Here is a 22,113-nt window from a genome sequence, read left to right as displayed (position 1 = left end):
CCACTATAGCTTCAAGCTCGCTCCTCCGGCCAGCAGCTACTCTGTAGATGCAGCCCTGGGCCTATGGTAAGTATCTATCCCTGTACAGGGGTGTAATGGTAAAGGCCAGGGTTCCCTTGGGATCTGCAGAATGGAGTAGCTTGCGCCAAGTCTGTCCGAGAAAGCCTTTTTGAGCTGATGGATTTAAACAAATTTCAACATTTAGGAAAAAAGCATTAATCTATTTCAGTTAGAGTTAATTCAATTACTCTAGCATAAAGATCCTAATTCACTTTGTCTAAAGGAAGTTAGTTGGCAAATTTTTATTGTGTGAGCAATGAGGTTATGAAACTCTCTACCACATGAAATTGAAATACTTAATTTTCTAAAAAAAATTCAAGGAGGGCATGTGTGTGCCTTTCTTAAATAATATAAAATTGCAGGTTATCCGTACTAGATTTTGTTATGGGACGTTGATCCATGGAACTAGTCTGATTGCCATATGTGGAGTCGGGAAGGAATTTTTCCCCTAATATGGGGCAATTAGCATCTGCCTCATGGGGTTTTTGCCTTCCTCTGGATCAACACATTAGCTTTTAGGTTGAACTTGAAAGACTTGTGTCTTTCAACCTTAAAACTATGAAACGGTCCCTGTATAGAGGTTCAAGGGTGAAGCCCAGGGTTCATTTGGAAACATCAGAAATGGTGTGTTTTGCGCCAAGTCTGTCCAAGGAAGCCTGTTTGAGCCAATGGCCTCAGAAATATCCTAACATTTAAGAAAGTAGCAATAGTTAGGGTTGGCTGAACCATTCTAACTTTAAGTTTGCCCCTCCAGTCAGCATCTACTATGTAGATGCAATCAAGGCCCTGTAATAAGTCTTTATCACTGTACAGGGCTGTAAGAGTGAAGGCCAGAGTTCCTTTGGAACCTGTAGGATAGACTGGCTTTTGCCAAGTCTTTCCAAAGAAGCTTTTTTGAGCCATAGGCCTCAGACAGGTCCTAACAAGAAAGTGTCATTAGATAGGTTTTTCTTTAGTTAGGATTGATTCAACTACTCAAGCCTCAAGCGCACTCCTCCGGCCAGCAGCTACTCTGTAGATGCAACCCTGGGCCTATGGTAAGTATCTATCCCTGTACAGGTGTGTAATGGTAAAAACCAGGGTTCCCTTGGGATCTGCAGAATGGAGTAGCTTGCGCCAAGTCTGTCCGAGGAATTCTGTTTGAGCCAACAGCCTTAAACAGATCCCAGTATTTAGGAAAAAAAAGCTTTTGTTAGAGTTGAATCAACCACTATAGCCTCAAGCTCGCTCCTCCGGCCAGCAGCTACTCTGTAGATGCAGCCCTGGGCCTATGGTAAGTATCTATCCCTGTACAGGGGTGTAATGGTAAAGGCCAGGGTTCCCTTGGGATCTGCAGAATGGAGTAGCTTGCGCCAAGTCTGTCCGAGAAAGCCTTTTTGAGCTGATGGATTTAAACAAATTTCAACATTTAGGAAAAAAGCATTAATCTATTTCAGCTAGAGTTAATTCAATTACTCTAGCATAAAGATCCTAATTCACTTTGTCTAAAGGAAGTTAGTTGGCAAATTTTTATTGTGCGAGCAATGAGGTTATGAAACTCTCTACCACATGAAATTGAAATACTTAATTTTCTAAAAAAAATTCAAAGAGGGCATGTGTGTGCCTTTCTTGAATAATATAAAATTGCAGGTTATCCGTAGTAGATTTTGTTATGGGACGTTGATACAGGGAACTAGTCTGATTGCCATATGTGGAGTCGGGAAGGAATTTTTCCCCTAATATGGGGCAATTAGCATCTGCCTCATGGGGTTTTTGCCTTCCTCTGGATCAACACATTAGCTTTTAGGTTGAACTTGATGGACTTGTGTCTTTCAACCTTAAAACTATGAAACGGTCCCTGTATAGAGGTTCAAGGGTGAAGCCCTGGGTTCATTTGGAAACATCAGAAATGGTGTGTTTTGCGCCAAGTCTGTCCAAGGAAGCCTGTTTGAGCCAACGGCCTCAGAAATATCCTAACATTTAAGAAAGTAGCAATAGTTAGGGTTGGCTGAACCATTCTAACCTTAAGTTTGCCCCTCCAGTCAGCATCTACTATGTAGATGCAATCAAGGCCCTGTAATAAGTCTTTATCACTGTACAGGGATGTAAGAGTGAAGGTCAGAGTTCCTTTGGAACCTGTAGGATAGACTGGCTTTTGCCAAGTTTTTCCAAAGAAGCTTTTTTGAGCCATAGGCCTCAGACAGGTCCTAACAAGAAAGTGTCATTAGATAGGTTTTTCTTTAGTTAGGATTGACTCAACTACTCAAGCCTCAAGCGCACTCCTCCGGCCAGCAGCTACTCTGTAGATGCAACCCTGGGCCTATGGTAAGTATCTATCCCTGTACAGGGGTGTAATGGTAAAGGCCAGGGTTCCCTTGGGATCTGCAGAATGGAGTAGCAAGTCTGTCCGAGAAAGCCTTTTTGAGCTGATGGATTTAAACAAATTTCAACATTTAGGAAAAAAGCATTAATCTATTTCAGTTAGAGTTAATTCAATTACTCTAGCATAAAGATCCTAATTCACTTTGTCTAAAGGAAGTTAGTTGGCAAATTTTTATTGTGTGAGCAATGAGGTTATGAAACTCTCTACCACATGAAATTGAAATACTTAATTTTCTAAAAAAAATTCAAGGAGGGCATGTGTGTGCCTTTCTTGAATAATATAAAATTGCAGGTTATCCGTACTAGATTTTGTTATGGGACGTTGATCCAGGGAACTAGTCTGATTGCCATATGTGGAGTCGGGAAGGAATTTTTCCCCTAATATGGGGCAATTAGCATCTGCCTCATGGGGTTTTTGCCTTCCTCTGGATCAACACATTATCTTTTAGGTTGAACTTGATGGACTTGTGTCTTTCAACCTTAAAACTATGAAACGGTCCCTGTATAGAGGTTCAAGGGTGAAGCCCAGGGTTCATTTGGAAACATCAGAAATGGTGTGTTTTGCGCCCAGTCTGTCCAAGGAAGCCTGTTTGAGCCAACGGCCTCAGAAATATCTTAACATTTAAGAAAGTAGCAATAGTTAGGGTTGGCTGAACCATTCTAGCCTTAAGTTTGCCCCTCCAGTCAGCATCTACTATGTAGATGCAATCAAGGCCCTGTAATAAGTCTTTATCGCTGTACAGGGCTGTAAGAGTGAAGGCCAGAGTTCCTTTGGAACCTGTAGGATAGACTGGCTTTTGCCAAGTCTTTCCAAAGAAGCTTTTTTGAGCCATAGGCCTCAGACAGGTCCTAACAAGAAAGTGGCATTAGATAGGTTTTTCTTTAGTTAGGATTGACTCAACTACTCAAGCCTCAAGCGCACTCCTCCGGCCAGCAGCTACTCTGTAGATGCAACCCTGGGCCTATGGTAAGTATCTATCCCTGTACAGGGGTGTAATGGTAAAAACCAGGGTTCCCTTGGGATCTGCAGAATGGAGTAGCTTGCGCCAAGTCTGTCCGAGGAAGTCTGTTTGAGCCAACAGCCTTAAACAGATCCCAGTATTTAGGAAAAAAAAGCTTTAGTTAGAGTTGAATCAACCACTATAGCCTCAAGCTCGCTCCTCCGGCCAGCAGCTACTCTGTAGATGCAACCCTGGGCCTATGGTAAGTATCTATCCCTGTACAGGGGTGTAATGGTAAAGGCCAGGGTTCCCTTGGGATCTGCAGAATGGAGTAGCAAGTCTGTCCGAGAAAGCCTTTTTGAGCTGATGGTTTTAAACAAATTTCAACATTTAGGAAAAAAGCATTAATCTATTTCAGTTAGAGTTAATTCAATTACTCTAGCATAAAGATCCTAATTCACTTTGTCTAAAGGAAGTTAGTTGGCAAATTTTTATTGTGTGAGCAATGAGGTTATGAAACTCTCTACCACATGAAATTGAAATACTTAATTTTCTAAAAAAAATTCAAGGAGGGCATGTGTGTGCCTTTCTTAAATAATATAAAATTGCAGGTTATCCGTACTAGATTTTGTTATGGGACGTTGATCCAGGGAACTAGTCTGATTGCCATATGTGGAGTCGGGAAGGAATTTTTCCCCTAATATGGGGCAATTAGCATCTGCCTCATGGGGTTTTTGCCTTCCTCTGGATCAACACATTAGCTTTTAGGTTGAACTTGATGGACTTGTGTCTTTCAACCTTAAAACTATGAAACGGTCCCTGTATAGAGGTTCAAGGGTGAGGCCCAGGGTTCATTTGGAAACATCAGAAATGGTGTGTTTTGCGCCCAGTCTGTCCAAGGAAGCCTGTTTGAGCCAACGGCCTCAGAAATATCTTAACATTTAAGAAAGTAGCAATAGTTAGGGTTGGCTGAACCATTCTAGCCTTAAGTTTGCCCCTCCAGTCAGCATCTACTATGTAGATGCAATCAAGGCCCTGTAATAAGTCTTTATCGCTGTACAGGGCTGTAAGAGTGAAGGCCAGAGTTCCTTTGGAACCTGTAGGATAGACTGGCTTTTGCCAAGTCTTTCCAAAGAAGCTTTTTTGAGCCATAGGCCTCAGACAGGTCCTAACAAGAAAGTGGCATTAGATAGGTTTTTCTTTAGTTAGGATTGATTCAACTACTCAAGCCTCAAGCGCACTCCTCCGGCCAGCAACTACTCTGTAGATGCAACCCTGGGCCTATGGTAAGTATCTATCCCTGTACAGGTGTGTAATGGTAAAAACCAGGGTTCCCTTGGGATCTGCAGAATGGAGTAGCTTGCGCCAAGTCTGTCCGAGGAAGTCTGTTTGAGCCAACAGACTTAAACAGATCCCAGTATTTAGGAAAAAAAAGCTTTAGTTAGAGTTGAATCAACCACTATAGCCTCAAGCTCGCTCCTCCGGCCAGCAGCTACTCTGTAGATGCAGCCCTGGGCCTATGGTAAGTATCTATCCCTGTACAGGGGTGTAATGGTAAAGGCCAGGGTTCCCTTGGGATCTGCAGAATGGAGTAGCTTGCGCCAAGTCTGTCCGAGAAAGCCTTTTTGAGCTGATGGATTTAAACAAATTTCAACATTTAGGAAAAAATCATTAATCTATTTCAGTTAGAGTTAATTCAATTACTCTAGCATAAAGATCCTAATTCAGTTTGTCTAAAGGAAGTTAGTTGGCAAATTTTTATTGCGTGAGCAATGAGGTTATGAAACTCTCTACCACATGAAATTGAAATACTTAATTTTCTAAAAAAAAAATTCAAGGAGGGCATGTGTGTGCCTTTCTTGAATAATATAAAATTGCAGGTGATCCGTACTAGATTTTGTTATGGGACGTTGATCCAGGGAACTAGTCTGATTGCCATATGTGGAGTCGGGAAGGAATTTTTCCCCTAATATGGGGCAATTAGCATCTGCCTCATGGGGTTTTTGCCCTCCTCTGGATCAACACATTAGCTTTTAGGTTGAACTTGATGGACTTGTGTCTTTCAACCTTAAAACTATGAAACGGTCCCTGTATAGAGGTTCAAGGGTGAAGCCCAGGGTTCATTTGGAAACATCAGAAATGGTGTGTTTTGCGCCAAGTCTGTCCAAGGAAGCCTGTTTGAGCCAACGGCCTCAGAAATATCCTAACATTTAAGAAAGTAGCAATAGTTAGGGTTGGCTGAACCATTCTAACCTTAAGTTTGCCCCTCCAGTCAGCATCTACTATGTAGATGCAATCAAGGCCCTGTAATAAGTCTTTATCACTGTACAGGGCTGTAAGAGTGAAGGTCAGAGTTCCTTTGGAACCTGTAGGATAGACTGGCTTTTGCCAAGTTTTTCCAAAGAAGCTTTTTTGAGCCATAGGCCTCAGACAGGTCCTAACAAGAAAGTGTCATTAGATAGGTTTTTCTTTAGTTAGGATTGACTCAACTACTCAAGCCTCAAGCGCACTCCTCCGGCCAGCAGCTACTCTGTAGATGCAACCCTGGGCCTATGGTAAGTATCTATCCCTGTACAGGGGTGTAATGGTAAAAACCAGGGTTCCCTTGGGATCTGCAGAATGGAGTAGCTTGCGCCAAGTCTGTCCGAGGAAGTCTGTTTGAGCCAACAGCCTTAAACAGATCCCAGTATTTAGGAAAAAAAAGCTTTAGTTAGAGTTGAATCAACCACTATAGCCTCAAGCTCGCTCCTCCGGCCAGCAGCTACTCTGTAGATGCAACCCTGGGCCTATGGTAAGTATCTATCCCTGTACAGGGGTGTAATGGTAAAGGCCAGGGTTCCCTTGGGATCTGCAGAATGGAGTAGCTTGCGCCAAGTCTGTCCGAGGAAGTCTTTTTGAGCCAATGGCCTTAGACAGAACCCATCATTTAGTAATAAAAAAGCTTTAGTTAGAGTTATAGCCTCAAGCTCGCTCCTCTGGCCAGCAGCTACTCTGTAGATGCAACCCTGAGCATGTGGTAAGTCTCCATTCCTGTAAAGGGGTGTAATGGTAAAGATCAGGGTTCCTTTTGACCTGCTTATGCCAAGTCTGTCAAAGGAAGCCTTTTTGAGCTGATGGCTCTAAACAGATCCTAATGTTTAGGAAAAAAGCTTATGTGTATTTCAGTTAGATTAAAAGTAAAGCCAACAAAAGAGAATTTAACTTTCCCCAAAAAATCAATTATTAATATAGCATTTACCTGCCCAGATCTCAGAACTAATGCACTATTAGGATGTAGCAATCCCATATAATTTTGTGTGCAGTTTTAATACTATGTAATCACCCCCCTCCATTAATTGGTAATATGTGAGTGGTTGTCGCATCAGTATTTTGCACCTGTGTTGCTGTCATCGTTATTATATGGTATGATTAGTACTGAGACCTAGGCAGGTAAACACTGTTGCCCTTTTTTCCTGTGTTAATTCTTGAATTTTGGTGGGAATTTAAATTTTTCTTTGCTTTTAATGTTAGTGTAGGGACTCGCAAGTATGAGGACCCTTGACGCGGGTTGCGAGCTTGTGTATTTTGGCCAAAATATTTACTAATACCTCATATATATCATATATATTTTTTGCACGTTATTTTTATTCAGGGTGCAGCCAGACCCATCAATGTTGGCCTTGTAAACTAGGGTGTCTGTCTTCATGGGGTGTACTTAAAAAGTGCTGGGCAGCCCGCCTAATCTAATAGTTTGGGCTTCACTAATAGGCTGTAAGCCAGACATTGTGCACTACCTATGTGTGACCAGTGCCCTATACAAGGCTTATTTGTGTGCAGTTTTAATACTAAGCAATCACCCCCTCCATGAATTGGTAGGTTGTGAGTGGTTGTCTCATCAATATTTTGCACCTGTGTTGCTGACTTCTTCATTATATGGGTTTGCTGCATCCTTGTAATTATTGTTGCTGTATTTGCTGTGTTAATTCTTGAATTTTGGTGGGAACTTTAATTCCTTGTTTTTGTGACTTTGCTTTTAATGTTAGTGTAGGGACTCGTAAGTATGAGGACCCTTGAGCAGGTTGCGAGCTTGTATATTTTGGCCAAAATATCGACCAATACCTCATATATATCATATATATTTTTTACATGCTATTTTTATTCAGGGTGCAGCCAAGCCCATCTACAGGTGCATCTCACAAAATTAGAATATCACCATAAAAGTTAATTTATTTCAGTTCTTCAATACAAAACGTGAAACTCATATATTATATAGAGCCATTACACACAGAGTGATCTATTTCACGTGTTTATTTCTGTTAATGTTGATGATTATGGCTTACAGCCAATGAAAACTCAAAAGTCATTATTTCAATTAATTAGAATACCTTATAACAACAGCTTGAAAAATGTTTTCAAAATCCAAAATGTTATCCTACTGAAATGTATGTTCAATAAATGCCCTCAATACTTGGTCGGGGATCCTTTTACATCAATTACTGCATCAATGCGGCAATGTGGCATGGAGGCGATCAGCCTGTGGCACTGCTGAGGGGTTATGGAAGCCCAGGTGGCTTTGATAGAAGCCTTCAGCTCGTCTGCATTGTTGGGTCTGGTGTCTCTCATTTTCCTCTTGACAATACCCCATAGATTCTTTATGGGGTTAAGGTCAGGTGAGTTTGCTGCCAATCAAGCACAGTGATACTGTTGTTTTAAACCAGGTATTAGTACTTTTGTCAGTGTGGACAGGGGCCAAGTCCTGCTGGAGAATGAAATTTCCATCTCCAAAAAGCTTGGCGTAGCTAAGGTTTTGTTTCAGGGGGCCGAAACTTCTGAGTGGGCCTCTAACCAGGTAACCCTGATTCCAACTATAGCGGCGCACCCAGATAGTTGATGTAGGAAAACCTCAGCAGATGACCGCGCTGTTACTAAAAATAATCTCTATACAAAGACCAGCACTGATATTACCGCCATATGGTGACATATATTGATAGATGCCAGTCCTGCAGAACATATAAGAGATCACAGCTCAGTTATATATAGTACCTTACAGCTGACGTTCTTTCTGATTAAATTGTTCACTTTTCCCGTCTTTTCCATCTGGCCCAGACCGACACGACTACTTCTCCAGCCAGGGCTCAGAGTCTCAGGTATGCAGAGATCACAACAAAGACACATTTGACTCCTTACATTTCAGGCACTGACCACATCTATCCCCAACCTGCACAAACTTCTCGTCCTGCTGATACCCCAATACTGAGCCTCTGCTGCAAAATGTGTCCCTATTACTGCACCTACTGTGTGCCCTCTAGATGGTAAAACAAACCTCTAAAATAAAGTAATGCCGTGTGCAAGTGTCCTAGAAAACAGTGCCCACATTGTGCCCCCTAGAAAGTAATAGTGCCCCTTCGACAGTCACGATAACCTGAGTTCCCCTATAACAATAAGTGCCCACCTAAGATTTAATAATGTCCTGAGTCTCCCCCCATGTAGAGCTCCGCTCTAACCAGTATGATGTTCTCCTATTCACGATATAATTCCCCCTCACTGTATAGTACCCCCACAAAGTATACTGACCCCTTAGTAGCCCCCAAGCTGATGGCTCCAACACTGTATGATGGCCTCCACACTATACAAAGACCCCACATTATCTCCCACACTGTATGATGGCCCCCACGCTGTTCAAAGAACCCACATTATCTCCCACACTGTATAAATAGCCTACATATAGTATAATGCACCAGATAGTCCTCAATATAGTATAATGCACTCCCCATAGTCCTTCGTATAGTATAATGCGCCCCTATAGGCAGAGTCTGTAGTAAAATGCTCCCCCCATTGACAGAGTCTGTAGTATAAAGCTCCCCCCCATAGGCAGAGTCTGTAGTATAATGCTCCCCCCCTCCTCATAGGCAGAGTCTGTGGTATAATGCCCCCCCATAGGCAGAGTCTGCAGTATAATGCCCCCCCCCATAGGCAGAGTCTGTAGTATAATGCTCCCCCCTCCTCATAGGCAGAGTCTGTAGTATAATGCCCCCCCCTCCTCATAGGCAGAATCTGTAGTATAATGCCCCCCCCCCCCCATCTCATAGGCAGAGTCTGTAGTGTAATGTGCCCCCCCTCCTCATAGGCAGAGTCTGTGGTATAATGCCCCCCCCATCTCATAGGCAGCGTCTGTAGTATAATGCCCCACTTATAGGCAGAGTCTGTAGTAAAATGCACCCCCCATAGGCAGAGTCTGTAGTATAATGCTCCCCCTCTTATAGGCAGAGTCTGTAGTACAATGTCCCCCCCATAGGCAGAGTCTGTAGTATAATGCTCCCCCCTCCTCATAGGCAGAGTCTGTGGTATAATGCCCCCCCATAGGCAGAGTCTGCAGTATAATGCCCCCCCATAGGCAGAGTCTGTAGTATAATGCTCCCCCCTACTCTTAGTCAGAGTCTGTAGTATAATCCCCCCCTCCTCATAGGCAGAATCTGTAGTATAATGCCCCCCCATCTCATAGGCAGAGTCTGTAGTATAATGTGCCCCCCCTCCTCATAGGCAGAGTCTGTGATATAATGCCCCCCCCATCTCATAGGCAGCGTCTGTAGTATAATGCCCCACCTATAGGCAGAGTCTGTAGTAAAATGCACCCCCCATAGGCAGAGTCTGTAGTATAATGCTCCCCCTCTTATAGGCAGAGTCTGTAGTACAATGTCCCCCCATAGGCAGAGTCTGTAGTCTACTGCTCTCCCCTGCTCATAAACAGAGTCTGTAGTATAATGCCCCCCATAGGCAGAGTCTGTAGTAGAATGCCCCCCCATAGACAGAGGCTTTAGTATAATGCTCCCCCCCTCCCCATAGACAGTCTGTAGTATAATGCCCCCCCTCCCCATAGGCAGAGTCTTTAGTATAATGCCCCCCCTCTCTGTGGGCAGAGTCTTTAGGATAATGCTCCCCCATAGGCAGAGTCTGTAGTATAATGCACCTCCCCCTTCCCATAGGCAGAGTCTGTAATATAATGCCGCCCCCCACCCGGCAAAAAATAAATAAACAGTACTCATCTCTCCTCCTGGTTCGCTCGCTGCTCAGAGCACCCAGCACGCACACATCTTCAGCACAGCGGGCTGGGCGCCAAGTGATGATGTCAGAGACGTCAGTCACAGAAGGGACTAATGGGAGAGAGATCCGCGCTCCCTCTCTCATCAGTAAACTTGCGGCGGTGGCGGGCAGTGGGGCCCGATGCTGGCACCAGGGGCATGCTAGATACAGTTACACTGGCGTAGCCCTGGATGGGCCCCCTAAGAGCGAGGGGCCCGGGGCCACCGCCCCTTTGCCCCCCTGGTAGCTTGATACTGTGGCAAAGGGAAGCATGAAGTGCTCTAAAATTTCCTGGTAGACGGCTGCGCTGACTTTTGTGTTGAAAAAACACAGTGGACCTACACCAGCAGATGACACGGCTCCCCAAACCATCACTGATTGTGGAAACTTCACACTAGACCTCAAGCAGCTTGGATTGTGGCCTCTCCACTCTTCTTCCAGACTCTGGGACCTTGATTTCAAATGAAAATTGGAACTCTGGACATCTGTCAAGCCAGCAGTCTTCATCATGATTGTCATGATTGTGGAGCCTACTAAAACAGACTAAGGGACCTTTTTAAATGCTTAGGAAGTCTTTGCAGGTGTTTTTTGTTAATTATTTTAATTTACTGAGTTAATGACTTTTGTGTTTTCATTGGCTATAAGCCATAATCATCAACATTAACAGAAATAAACACTTGAAATAGATCACTGTGTTTGTAATGACTCTATATAATATATGAGGTTCACTTTTTGCATTGAAGAACTGAAATAAATTAACTTTTTGATGATATTCTAATTTTGTGAGATGCACCTATATGTTATGGCCTTGTAAATTAGAGTGTCTATCTTCATGGGGTGCACTTAAATAGTGCTGGGCAGCCCGTGTTCTGGCCTCAGCAGCGAATTTAGCTATCCAGGGAATCTAGTCACTTTATGTGTATATCAGTTCTGACATTATGTTGCTTGCATTTGAATCCTGTCTCTTTTTTATTGTTTGATAACTGCACTGTCTGCTAGTGATTTAATGTATTTGCTCTAGTTTCAATTTGCAATGCATTATGGGAAAGTTCCAAGAGCATTGTGAGACAGTTCTTGTTGCATTGTGGTCCTGTTCTTGTCACAGTTTGGGCAGCGACCATTATTTCCTCTTCTCTTCTGATGGAGAAGTTCCCTTATCACTCATCTTGTAAAGTGGCACAGAGCCGTAGTCGTGACTGAACGTCGGTCTGATTTCGCTCTGGCACTTTACAGACAATGGGTGTCCCAGTCCCAGTGTGCTCTAGGGTGTGGGGTGCAGCACACTCTCTTGTAGGCCGCAGGCCTCCACTGCCTTCAGGCTTCTGTCCTCAGAAGCCGCCGCACACAATTTAGGGGACACGAAGTTCTTTGTAACAGTCAAACATATACTTGACAGTTCAAGTTCATCAGGTGGGTACAGATGGGATAAGGCACAGCAATTCACATTATCCTCCTTCTTAGCATAACTCCTCTTCAGCCCTGTTGCTAGCTCATCCTGTATTTCTCGTCCACCTCTGCAGTGCACCCGGGACTGGCCTTCAACTTCCATCTATGCAGGTCCCTGTCCATCTTCCTTTGTACTTCAGGGCACACAAAGTGTCCGGCAGCTCCTATGCCAGACCTTAGGCTCTGGACGTGACTGGAGCGACTGCTCTGGATCCCAGTAATGCCTCCCACTGCCTGGAACATTGAGTACTATATACAGTGGGTACGGAAAGCATTCAGACCCCTTTACATCTTTCACTCTTTGTTTCATTGCAGCCATTTGGTAAATTCTAAAAAGTTCTTTTTTTTTTTCTCATTAAAGTACACTGTGCACCCCATCTTGACTGAAAAAAAAACAGAAATGTAGAAATTTTTGCAAATTTATTAAAAAAGGAAAACTGAAATATCACATAGTCATAAGTATTCAGACCCTTTGCTCATATTTAAGTCACATGCTGTCCATTTCTTGTGATCCTCCTTGAGATGGTTCTACTCTTTCATTGGAGTCCACCTGTGTTTAATTAAACTGATAGGACTTGATTTGGAAAGGCACACACCTGTCTATATAAGACCTCACAGCTCACAGTGCATGTCAGACCAAATGAGAATCATGAGCTCAAAGGAACTGCCTGTTACGATGTTAGCAGATACCCTGAAGTCCAATGGCGTGGGCCAAAAGCAGAGACTGAGACAAGAGTAGTGTGAAAGTCTATTTTAAACTCAAGTGCAAAAGATCACAGCAAACAGTTTATGAAGGTAAGTTCATTCCAAACAATACTTCTTAGAACCTAATCTGTAAGGCACGGCCTTCATTACTATTAGGGTATGCAAAAGTTAACCATAGTTCAAGTTTACTTAGGTACAGTAATATGCAAACAGAAATAAGGATAGTAAGCAGACGTAGGCATTCCTCAGTTGATTGTGGACTCACGTAGTGCAGAAGAGAAGACAAACTGGAATATGGATCTGGATATTGAAGAATGCAGGAGGTGCAGCGGAGGAAACAGCGATGTCTTAAGCAGAGCTGGAGCCGGGTATTTAAACACAGAGCAAGATGGTGACTATACCAGAGGTGTAGAGATCCAGGAGAAGTTTTCTTCAGGAAGACAAAAGTTCAGAGATCCCAGCGTGAGTGAACAACAGCCAGCGGTTCCTTTCAGCAGAAGTCCCCTTAGCAGAGGATTCAGGCAGCAATCCTTTCAGCGGATGACTAGGAGTAAACACAAATTCAGCAAGACTCTATTCAGAGGGCTAGCACAGGTGAGTAGAAAGCTAAAAGCACACAATACTCAGGCAAGGCATGATTGCAACACATGCAGTTTAAGTAGGTCCAAAGGCAGGAAACACATGACCCCAGTGAGGCAATGGAAGCCATCTTGGCTAAGGGAAAAACTACTGGCAAAGTAAAATTAAACCTGGCATCCTGACACTGCCAAAGGAGCTTAGAGACAGAATTGTGGCAAGGCACAGATCTGGCCAATTTTTCAAAAGAATTTCTGCATTAGTCAAGGGTCCTAAGAACACAGTGGCCTCCATAATCCTTAAGTGGAAAAAGTTTGGGACCACCAGAAATCTTCCTAGACCTGGCCGTCCAGCTCAACTGAGCAATCGTGGGAGAAGAGCCTTGGTGAGAGAGGTAAAGATGAACCCCAAGATCACTGTGGCTGAGCTCCAAAGATGCAGTAGGGAGATGGGAGAAAGTTGCATAAAGTCAACTATCACTGCAGCCCTCCACAAGTCGAGCCTTTATGGCAGAGTGGCCCAACGGAAGCCTCTCCTCAGTGCAAGACATATGAAAGCCTGCACAGAGTTTGCTTAAAAACACATGAAGGACTCCCAGTCTATGAGAAATAAGATTCTTTGGTCTGATGAGACTAAGATAGAACTTTTTGGTGATAATTCTAAGGGGTATGTGTGGAGAAAACCAGGCACTGCCCAATACAATCCCAACAGTGAAACATGGTGGTGGCAGCATCATGGGGGTGTTTTTCAGCTGCAGGGACAGGACGACTGGTTGGAATTGAAAGAAACATGAATGCGGCCAAGTACACAGATATCCTGGATGAAAACCTCTTCCAGAGTGCTCTGGACCTCAGACTTGGCCGAAGGTTCACCTTCCAACAAGACAATGACCCTATGCACACAGTTAAAATAACAAAGGAGTGGCTTCAGAACAACTCTGTGACCATTCTAGACTGGCCCAGCCAGAGCCCTGACCTAAACCCAATTGAACATCTCTGGAGAGACCTGAAAATGGCTGTCCACCAACGTTCACCATCCAACCTGACAGAACTGGAGAGGATCTGCAAGGAAGAATGGCAGAGGAACCCCAAATCCAGGTGTGAAAAACTTGTTGCATCATTCCCAAGAAGACTCATGGATGCACTAGCTCAAAAGGGGGCTTCTACTCAATACTGGTCATTTGGTCTGACATGCACTGTGAGCTGTGAGGTCTTATATAGACAGGTGTGTGCCTTTCCAAATCAAGTCCTATCAGTTTAATTAAACACAGCTGGACTCCAATGAAAGAGTAGAACCATCTCAAGGAGGATCACAAGGAAATGGACAGCATGTGACTTAAATATGAGCAAAGGGTCTGAATACTTATGACCATGTGATATTTCAGTTTTCCTTTTTTAATAAATTTGCAAAAATTTCTACATTTCTGTTTTTTTCAGTCAACATGGGGTGCACAGTGTACTTTAATGAGAAAAAAATGAACTTTTTAGAATTTACCAAATGGCTGCAATGAAACAAAGAGTGAAAAATTTAAAGGGGTCTGAATGCTTTCCGTACCCACTGTACTTCAATAAAACTCACCCTATAGATACCCTAGCCTGAACCTGCATGTCAACGGAGATGGGCATCCTACATATAGATGACAATGGCACCCTTGCTGAACGGCAGCTGCCCCTAGACCCTAAAAGTCCCTTATTCGTACTTACATAGACCAAAGATCTGACAGTCTACCAGAAACTGGTACAGATATCACATCAAACAATCAATCCTCAGTGTGTACTAAATGATTAAAGTGACAACAGTGAATAAAGTGACAATGTGCAAATTTATAAAAACACCCAAGAACGTTCCTAATATCTTTGGACCTCCAAGCCAAAGGATACATTCGGGCATCCAAACAAAGGCTACAATCAGCCCTGTTCAACACCCTAGATGCTGATTACCTGCCTTATAGTGGAGGGTGACACCCTAGTTAATGTTGACACTGTGGCGCCCCCGCTCCACGGCGGCTATCCCTGGATAACCCTAGCCAGCCCTGGAATTAATCACCCATAGAGGTATCAATGACATAAATGATCACAAGACTAAACAATAAAAGGAACTTATCTTGATAAAGTGCAATACTGATGCGGATCATCTTTATGCCGCATGTCCCGATTTTAAAGAGATTTAATAAAATTTGTATTTTAGGGTTTATGTTATACTTATGTCTTATGGTATCCTAAGCTTATCTTATGCTATACTCACATTATGCATTAACACTTCACATGCTGTTACATCACTATTATACATTACATAAGACACATATCACTTTTAGATATAAAACCGCAAGACAGTATTCACATGACGCGTTTGTTGTCTTCAGGGGCAGGAACAGGGTAAGACAGTCCACATCCCTACAGTTTTGTATCTTGGGCTCTGTGCACACAGCCTGCTCCAAGCTTAGCCGGTAAGAGCCCTATCTATGTGGTACAATACTGGGGTTCATCGTATGTTTTCCGCATCTACTGTATGGAGGTTTCTCTACTATCAATAAAGAGAAGGGTTTTCGCAGCCTTATTCTTAAGAAGACAGGGGGTTTAGCTCCATGTCACACTACACACCGTGGTAAGGTGTATGAGGGGAGCATAGCCTGCCTAATCTAATAGTATGGGCGTCACTAATAGGCTGTAAACCAGACACTGTGCGTGACCAGCGCCAAAATATCTACCAGTACCTCATATATAGATTTTGCATGTTATTTTTATTCAGGGTTCAGACAAGCCCATCAATGCTGGATTTGTAAACTAGGGGGTCTGTCCTCATGGGGTGCACTTAGATAGTGCTTTGCAGCCTGCCTAATCTAACAGTATGAGGGTCACTAATAGGCTGTAAGCCCTATGTTGAGCACTATCTGTGTTAGGCGTCAGGTGTTTTCTGGATCTGAAATGGGTTCAGAATCATCAGTGGATTCTGTGGTCTCCCATTCCGGTCCAGATGCTGCTCAGCATCATCGTCAGTCCCAACGCCTAGCTGGTGCACGAGATGTACAAGCTGTCTCTTGGGTCTTTGTTCCTAGCAACATGAAGGATAGGTTGCGGAGGGAAACAGGGCTGTTACAGCCTAAGTCCAGGATACACTGCACTGAGCATGCCCGTGACATTGGGGACCGTGATTAGTGGTTTGGGAGTCAGCTGATCCGGTGACCTGGCACCGCCTGATTGGTCGCGGGTGACGTCACCAATAATGTGACGGTGGGCAGGGCTTAATATTTAAATAGCACGCCCACAAACATGGCGGCGCGCTCTGATCATTGAGCTGAGTTGGTGTTATTGTGTGGACGCTTGGTCGTTTCGGCTCCACGTGTGCTTTTGCTGTTATAGCTTCTGACAGGCAGGTTTAGCAGGGGATAGACAGCCTTAGATGGAGGGAGGCAGGTAGCTTCGTCTGACAGTCTGGCTCCAACAAGGGTGTCGCTATACACCCCGAGCAGACTGCGGACTCCGTATTCCCGGCACCGCCTGTTAGCCACGTGGAGAGATACTCCTCAGTCCGGTAGCAAGCCGGCTGGGAGCATGTATACGCCTGCGTGAATCACACACGCATCCTAGCGCCTGCTGCGTAGCCTCTGTGCAGTTAACAGGGCTACGGCTCCATTATTTGTCGCACATCTCTCGTGCAGTTAACGGAGATAGTGCGAATCCCTATTCCCGTTCCGGTGTGCAGTAACACGGGGGGGATTGTTATTTCAGTTGGTTGTTTTACCTTCTTACCCGGAAGGTGTTCGTCCGCAGTCCTCCAGGCTGCATCGCGGACCCCGGGTTCGTTTGCTTTCCATTATTTAATAAAGTTGTTTGCAACCATTCCCCTAACAATCTGTGTGTGACCAGTGACCTATACAAGCCATTTTTTGTGTGCAGTTTTAATACTAAGCAATGACCCCCTCCAAGAATTGGTAGGTTATGAGTTGGTTGTCTCATCAGTATTTTGCACCTGTGCTGCCCCTGCCTTTATTATATGGTTTGCTTCATCCTGATTAGTGCATTCGTTTTGAGACCTGGGCAGGTGAATAAATACTGTTCCTCTTTTTTGCTGTGTTAATAATTTTTTTCAGTTTTAATTCAACTACTCTAGCATCAAGCTCCTAATTCGCTTTGTCTAAAGGAAGTTAGATGGCAATGTTTTATTGTGTGAGGTATGGAACTCTCTACCACATGACCTTGTAATACTTAATTCTCTAAAAAAAAGTTCAAGGAGGTCCTGTGTGACTTTCTTGAATAACATTACAGGTTATTCATACTAGATTTTGTTATGGGACGTTGATCCAAGCAACTAGTCTGATTGCCATATGTGGAGTCGGGAAGGAATTTTCCCCCTAATTTTGGGCAAGCAGCATCTGCCTCATGGGGTTTTTTGACTTCCTCTGGATCAACACATTAGCTTTTCACAGGTCTCTATATATAGTGTGATGGCTGCCACAGCTCTTTATATACAGTACTAGATGGTGTCCCGATTCTAACGCATCGGGTATTCTAGAATCTGTATGCGGCCGACCAGGCGCAATCAACAGAGTGGTGTTTAAATGTGGCGCCAAAATCGCTGATTGGTCGCGGCCGCCGGCCACGACCAATCAGCAGAGCGGTGTTTAAATTTGGCGCCAGTATCGCTGATTGGTCGCGGCGCCAATATCGCTGATTCCGACCAATCAGCGAATCGTATTACTGAGGACCGGGCAGCGACGCTACCTGTGCGGGTACTTCCGCTGCGAGGAACCGGGAGATGGCCGGCTGCTCACAGCCGAAGTATCCTGACTGGCGGCGCCGCTCCCCGGTCCTCGCTTCACACTTGCCGTCGGGAGATCAGCGGCCCTAGCCATTGATCTCCCGACGGTAGCCGCATGGAGGTCAGCAGCGCCGCCGGTCGCGGTACTTCTGCTGCGAGCAGCCGGGAGATGAGCGGCTAGCGCCGGTCATCTCCCGGCTGCATCGCCGCTGACCTCCGTGCGGCAGATGAGCTGCTAACGGCCGCCATCTTTTTCTGAAATCCCGCGTCGCTGATTGGCCGCGGCTGGACCAATCAGCGACGCAGGATTTCCTGGACAGAAGGACAGACAGACAGACGGGATTAGACGATTATATACAGTACAGACCAAAAGTTTGGACACACCTTCTCATTTCAAGATTTTTCTGTATTTTCATGACTATGAAAATTGTACATTCACACTGAAGGCATCAAAACTATGAATTAACACATGTGGAATTATATACTTAACAAAAAAGTGTGAAACAACTGAAAATATGTCTTATATTCTAGGTTCTTCAAAGTAGCCACCTTTTGCTTTGATGACTGCTTTGCACACTCTTGGCATTCTCTTGATGAGCTTCAAGAGGTAGTCAATGGAAATGGTCTTCCAACAATCTTGAAGGAGTTCCCAGAGATGCTTAGCACTTGTTGGCCCTTTTGCCTTCACTCTGCGGTCCAGCTCACCCCAAATCATCTCGATTGGGTTCAGGTCTGGTGACTGTGGAGGCCAGGTCATCTGGCGTTGCACCCCATCATTCTCCTTCTTGGTCAAATAGCCCTTACACAGCCTGGAGGTGTGTTTGGGGTCATTGTCCTGTTGAAAAATAAATGATGGTCCAACTAAACGCAAACCGGATGGAATAGCATGCCGCTGCAAGATGCTGTTGTAGCCATGCTGGTTCAGTATGCCTTCAATTTTGAATAAATCCCCAACAGTGTCACCAGCAAAGCACCCCCACACCATCACACCTCCTCCTCTATGCTTCTCGGTGGGAACCAGACATGTAGAGTCCATCCGTTCACCTTTTCTGCATCGCACAAAGACACGGTGGTTGGAACCAAAGATCTCAAATTTAGACTCATCAGACCAAAGCACAGATTTCCACTGGTCTAATGTCCATTCCTTGTGTTCTTTGGCCCAAATAAGTCTCTTCTGCTTGTTGCCTGTCCTTAGCAGTGGTTTCCTAGCAGCTATTTTACCATGAAGGCCTGCTGCACAAAGTCTCCTCTTAACAGTTGTTGAAGAGATGTGTCTGCTGCTAGAACTCTGTGTGGCATTGACCTGGTCTCTAATCTGAGCTGCTGTTAACCTGCGATTTCTGAGGCTGGTGACTCGGATAAACTTATCCTCAGAAGCAGAGGTGACTCTTGGTCTTCCTTTCCTGGGGCAGTCCTCATGTGAGCCAGTTTCTTGCAGCGCTTGATGGTTTTTGCATCTGCACTTGGGGACACTTTCAAAGTTTTACCAATTTTTTGCATTGACTGACCTTCATTTCTTAAAGTAATGATGGCCACTCATTTTTCTTTACTTAGCTGCTTTTTTCTTGCCATAATACAAATTCTAACAGTCTATTTAGTAGGACTATCAGCTGTGTATCCACCAGACTTCTGCACAACACAGCTGATGATCCGAACCCCATTTATAAGGCAAGAACTCCCACTTATTAAACCTGACAGGGCACACCTGTGAAGTGAAAACCATTTCCGGTGACTACCTCTTGAAGCTCATCAAGAGAATGCCAAGAGTGTGCAAAGCAGTCATCAAAGCAAAAGGTGGCTACTTTGAAGAACCTAGAATATAAGACATATTTTCAGTTGTTTCACACTTTTTTTGTTAAGTATATAATTTCACATGTGTTAATTCATAGTTTTGATGCCTTCAGTGTGAATGTACAATTTTCATAGTCATGAAAATACAGAAAAATCTTTAAATGAGAAGGTGTGTCCAAACTTTTGGTCTGTACTGTATATTAGATGATGACCCCACAGACCCTTTACACAGCATTATGTTTCCACAGCTCCTTGTATACAGTATGATTCCCTCATTGTTCCCTAAATACAGTATGATGTGCTCACAGCTCCATATACACCGTATGATGTCCCCACACATGCAGATACACAATATGATACCTATACACAATATGATGCCCCTACATCTCCCTATACACAATATGATGCCCCTACATCTCCCTCCATCTGAACAATTCTCTCCAGCTTCAGAAAGATTATGGACGCATCACATTTTTTTTTACGGACAGGGAAAAAAGTGCCCTATTTTTATGGACTGTCCAAGAATTTCTGGACAGTTGGCTACCCTGCTATTAGTTCCACTGGGGTGGCAGCCTAGGTGGATGCTGGAAGCACAACCGTCTCTCCCTAAGATTCGGAGAGGGAAGGCCACCGACTCCTGACCCTTGCTGTGAGAGGGATGGTTTATTGAGGGCCCATATATACACACAGTCATGGCCGGAAGTGTTTAGCAACCTTGAGATTGTTCCAGAAAGTGAAGTATTTCTCCCAGAAAATTATTACAATTACACATGTTTTGTTATACATTTGTTATAATATTTATTTCCTTTGTGTGTATTGAAACAGCACAAAAAAATGGGGAAAAAAGGCAAATTGGACATAATTTCACACAAAACTCCAAAAATGGGCCGGACAAAATTGTTGGCACTTTTCCAAAATTGTGGAAAAACAACTTTGCTTCAAGCATGTGATGCTCGTTAAAACTCACCTGTGGCAAGTAACAGTCGTGGGTAATATGAAAGTCATACCTGAGACCAGATAAAAAGTGGAGAAGATAGATATGAGATTGATAGATAGATAGATATGAGATAGATAGATGGATATGTGGCACCCCAGGGGTCTGGTTACCACTGTAATAGAAATATTATGTCTGAGAGCAAGTGGGAGGTTTCCTGGTTCGGAGCCCTTAAACATGCAACACCTCCTGTCCCAGACCAGATAGGGGAGGAACCTGCCCTATATAAACTGGATCTGGGGCGGGGTTAGTGAAGTCAGAGCCTGGAGTTAGTTCCAGACACAGGGAAAGTAACAGCGAGGAGCTCTGTAGGAGCAGGAGCTGAAGACCAGGGACTTGAGCTAAGCGGAGTTCGTCCTGGCAGAAGACTCTGAGAACCGGACACAGGAGTCCGAGGTTGCGGGGACTTATATATACCCAGCAGCAGAAACCCGCCGGCAGGGGATTTCAAGTCCTCTGGCCATAGAAGCCCGGAGGCTCAGTCACGAGCAAGGGACCAGCACTGCAATCGAGGAGCGGGGGCTATCAGAAGGCCCCAAGTCACCAGCCATACAGGTGAGCACCACACGGAACACTCAGGGACGTGGGCTACTTCCACTCGCTTACAGCAAGGTAGCCAGGAAGAGTGCAGATAGTCGGGGAGGCCTACAACTCCACCTGGCCAGGGGAACTCCAGTTTGCTCACAGACTGACCAGGCTTCTTATGCTAGCCAGTACTCCCGGGAGGGTCTGCCTTATCACCATCAGTAAAGACCCTGAACTGCACTGCAAAGCCTCTGAGTCGTTCCTGCTGCGCTCGTGTACCATCACTCCTATCATCCACACTCACTAGCCTGAGGCTATACTCCTCCCGTGGGGAGTTATACTACACTCTGCTGCCCTCACAACATCAGCCTCAGAGGTCTGCTCAGCAGCGGCGGTTCTTATTGACCGCAATCCACGGGTGGCGTAGTCGGACATTGCATTATACTGATACAGAGACTGCCACAATATTGGTCTGGCCACCCTGAGCCACGGGACCAGGTCGCCACAACTACTCCCAGCATTGCCCTGAAGTCCGGTCCCGGGTGCCCCATGGCCCAGGGGGCGCGTCATATAGATAATAGATAGATGATAGATAGTCCTATGATATGAGATAGAGGTCGTTATAGACAGGTTTATACACTCTCTCCCGAAGTCGGTAAAATCCTGGGTTGCCCAGGGAGATCCCTATAATGCTGATGACTTGGTGGGGTTGGTGGAAAGATACCAGGCGGTTGAGAGTCCGTTGGGAAAACAAGGGGTCGTAGCCTCTCAATACTGGGGTTCCCAAAAGGTGGCGAACACCCAAAAGAAGGGAGCTAGCGCCACACCTGGGGGGCATCCTAGAGTTCAGGAGGGGTCTGAGTTGCTGCCCAAGGTCCCACCCCATAATATAGTGTG

Source organism: Phyllobates terribilis, unplaced genomic scaffold (assembly GCF_046119375.1).
Source record: "Phyllobates terribilis strain yellow unplaced genomic scaffold, ASM4611937v1 Scaffold_1406__1_contigs__length_296618, whole genome shotgun sequence".
Taxonomy (NCBI): Eukaryota; Metazoa; Chordata; class Amphibia; order Anura; family Dendrobatidae; genus Phyllobates; species Phyllobates terribilis.
Note: the sequence above shows the minus strand (reverse complement) of the source record.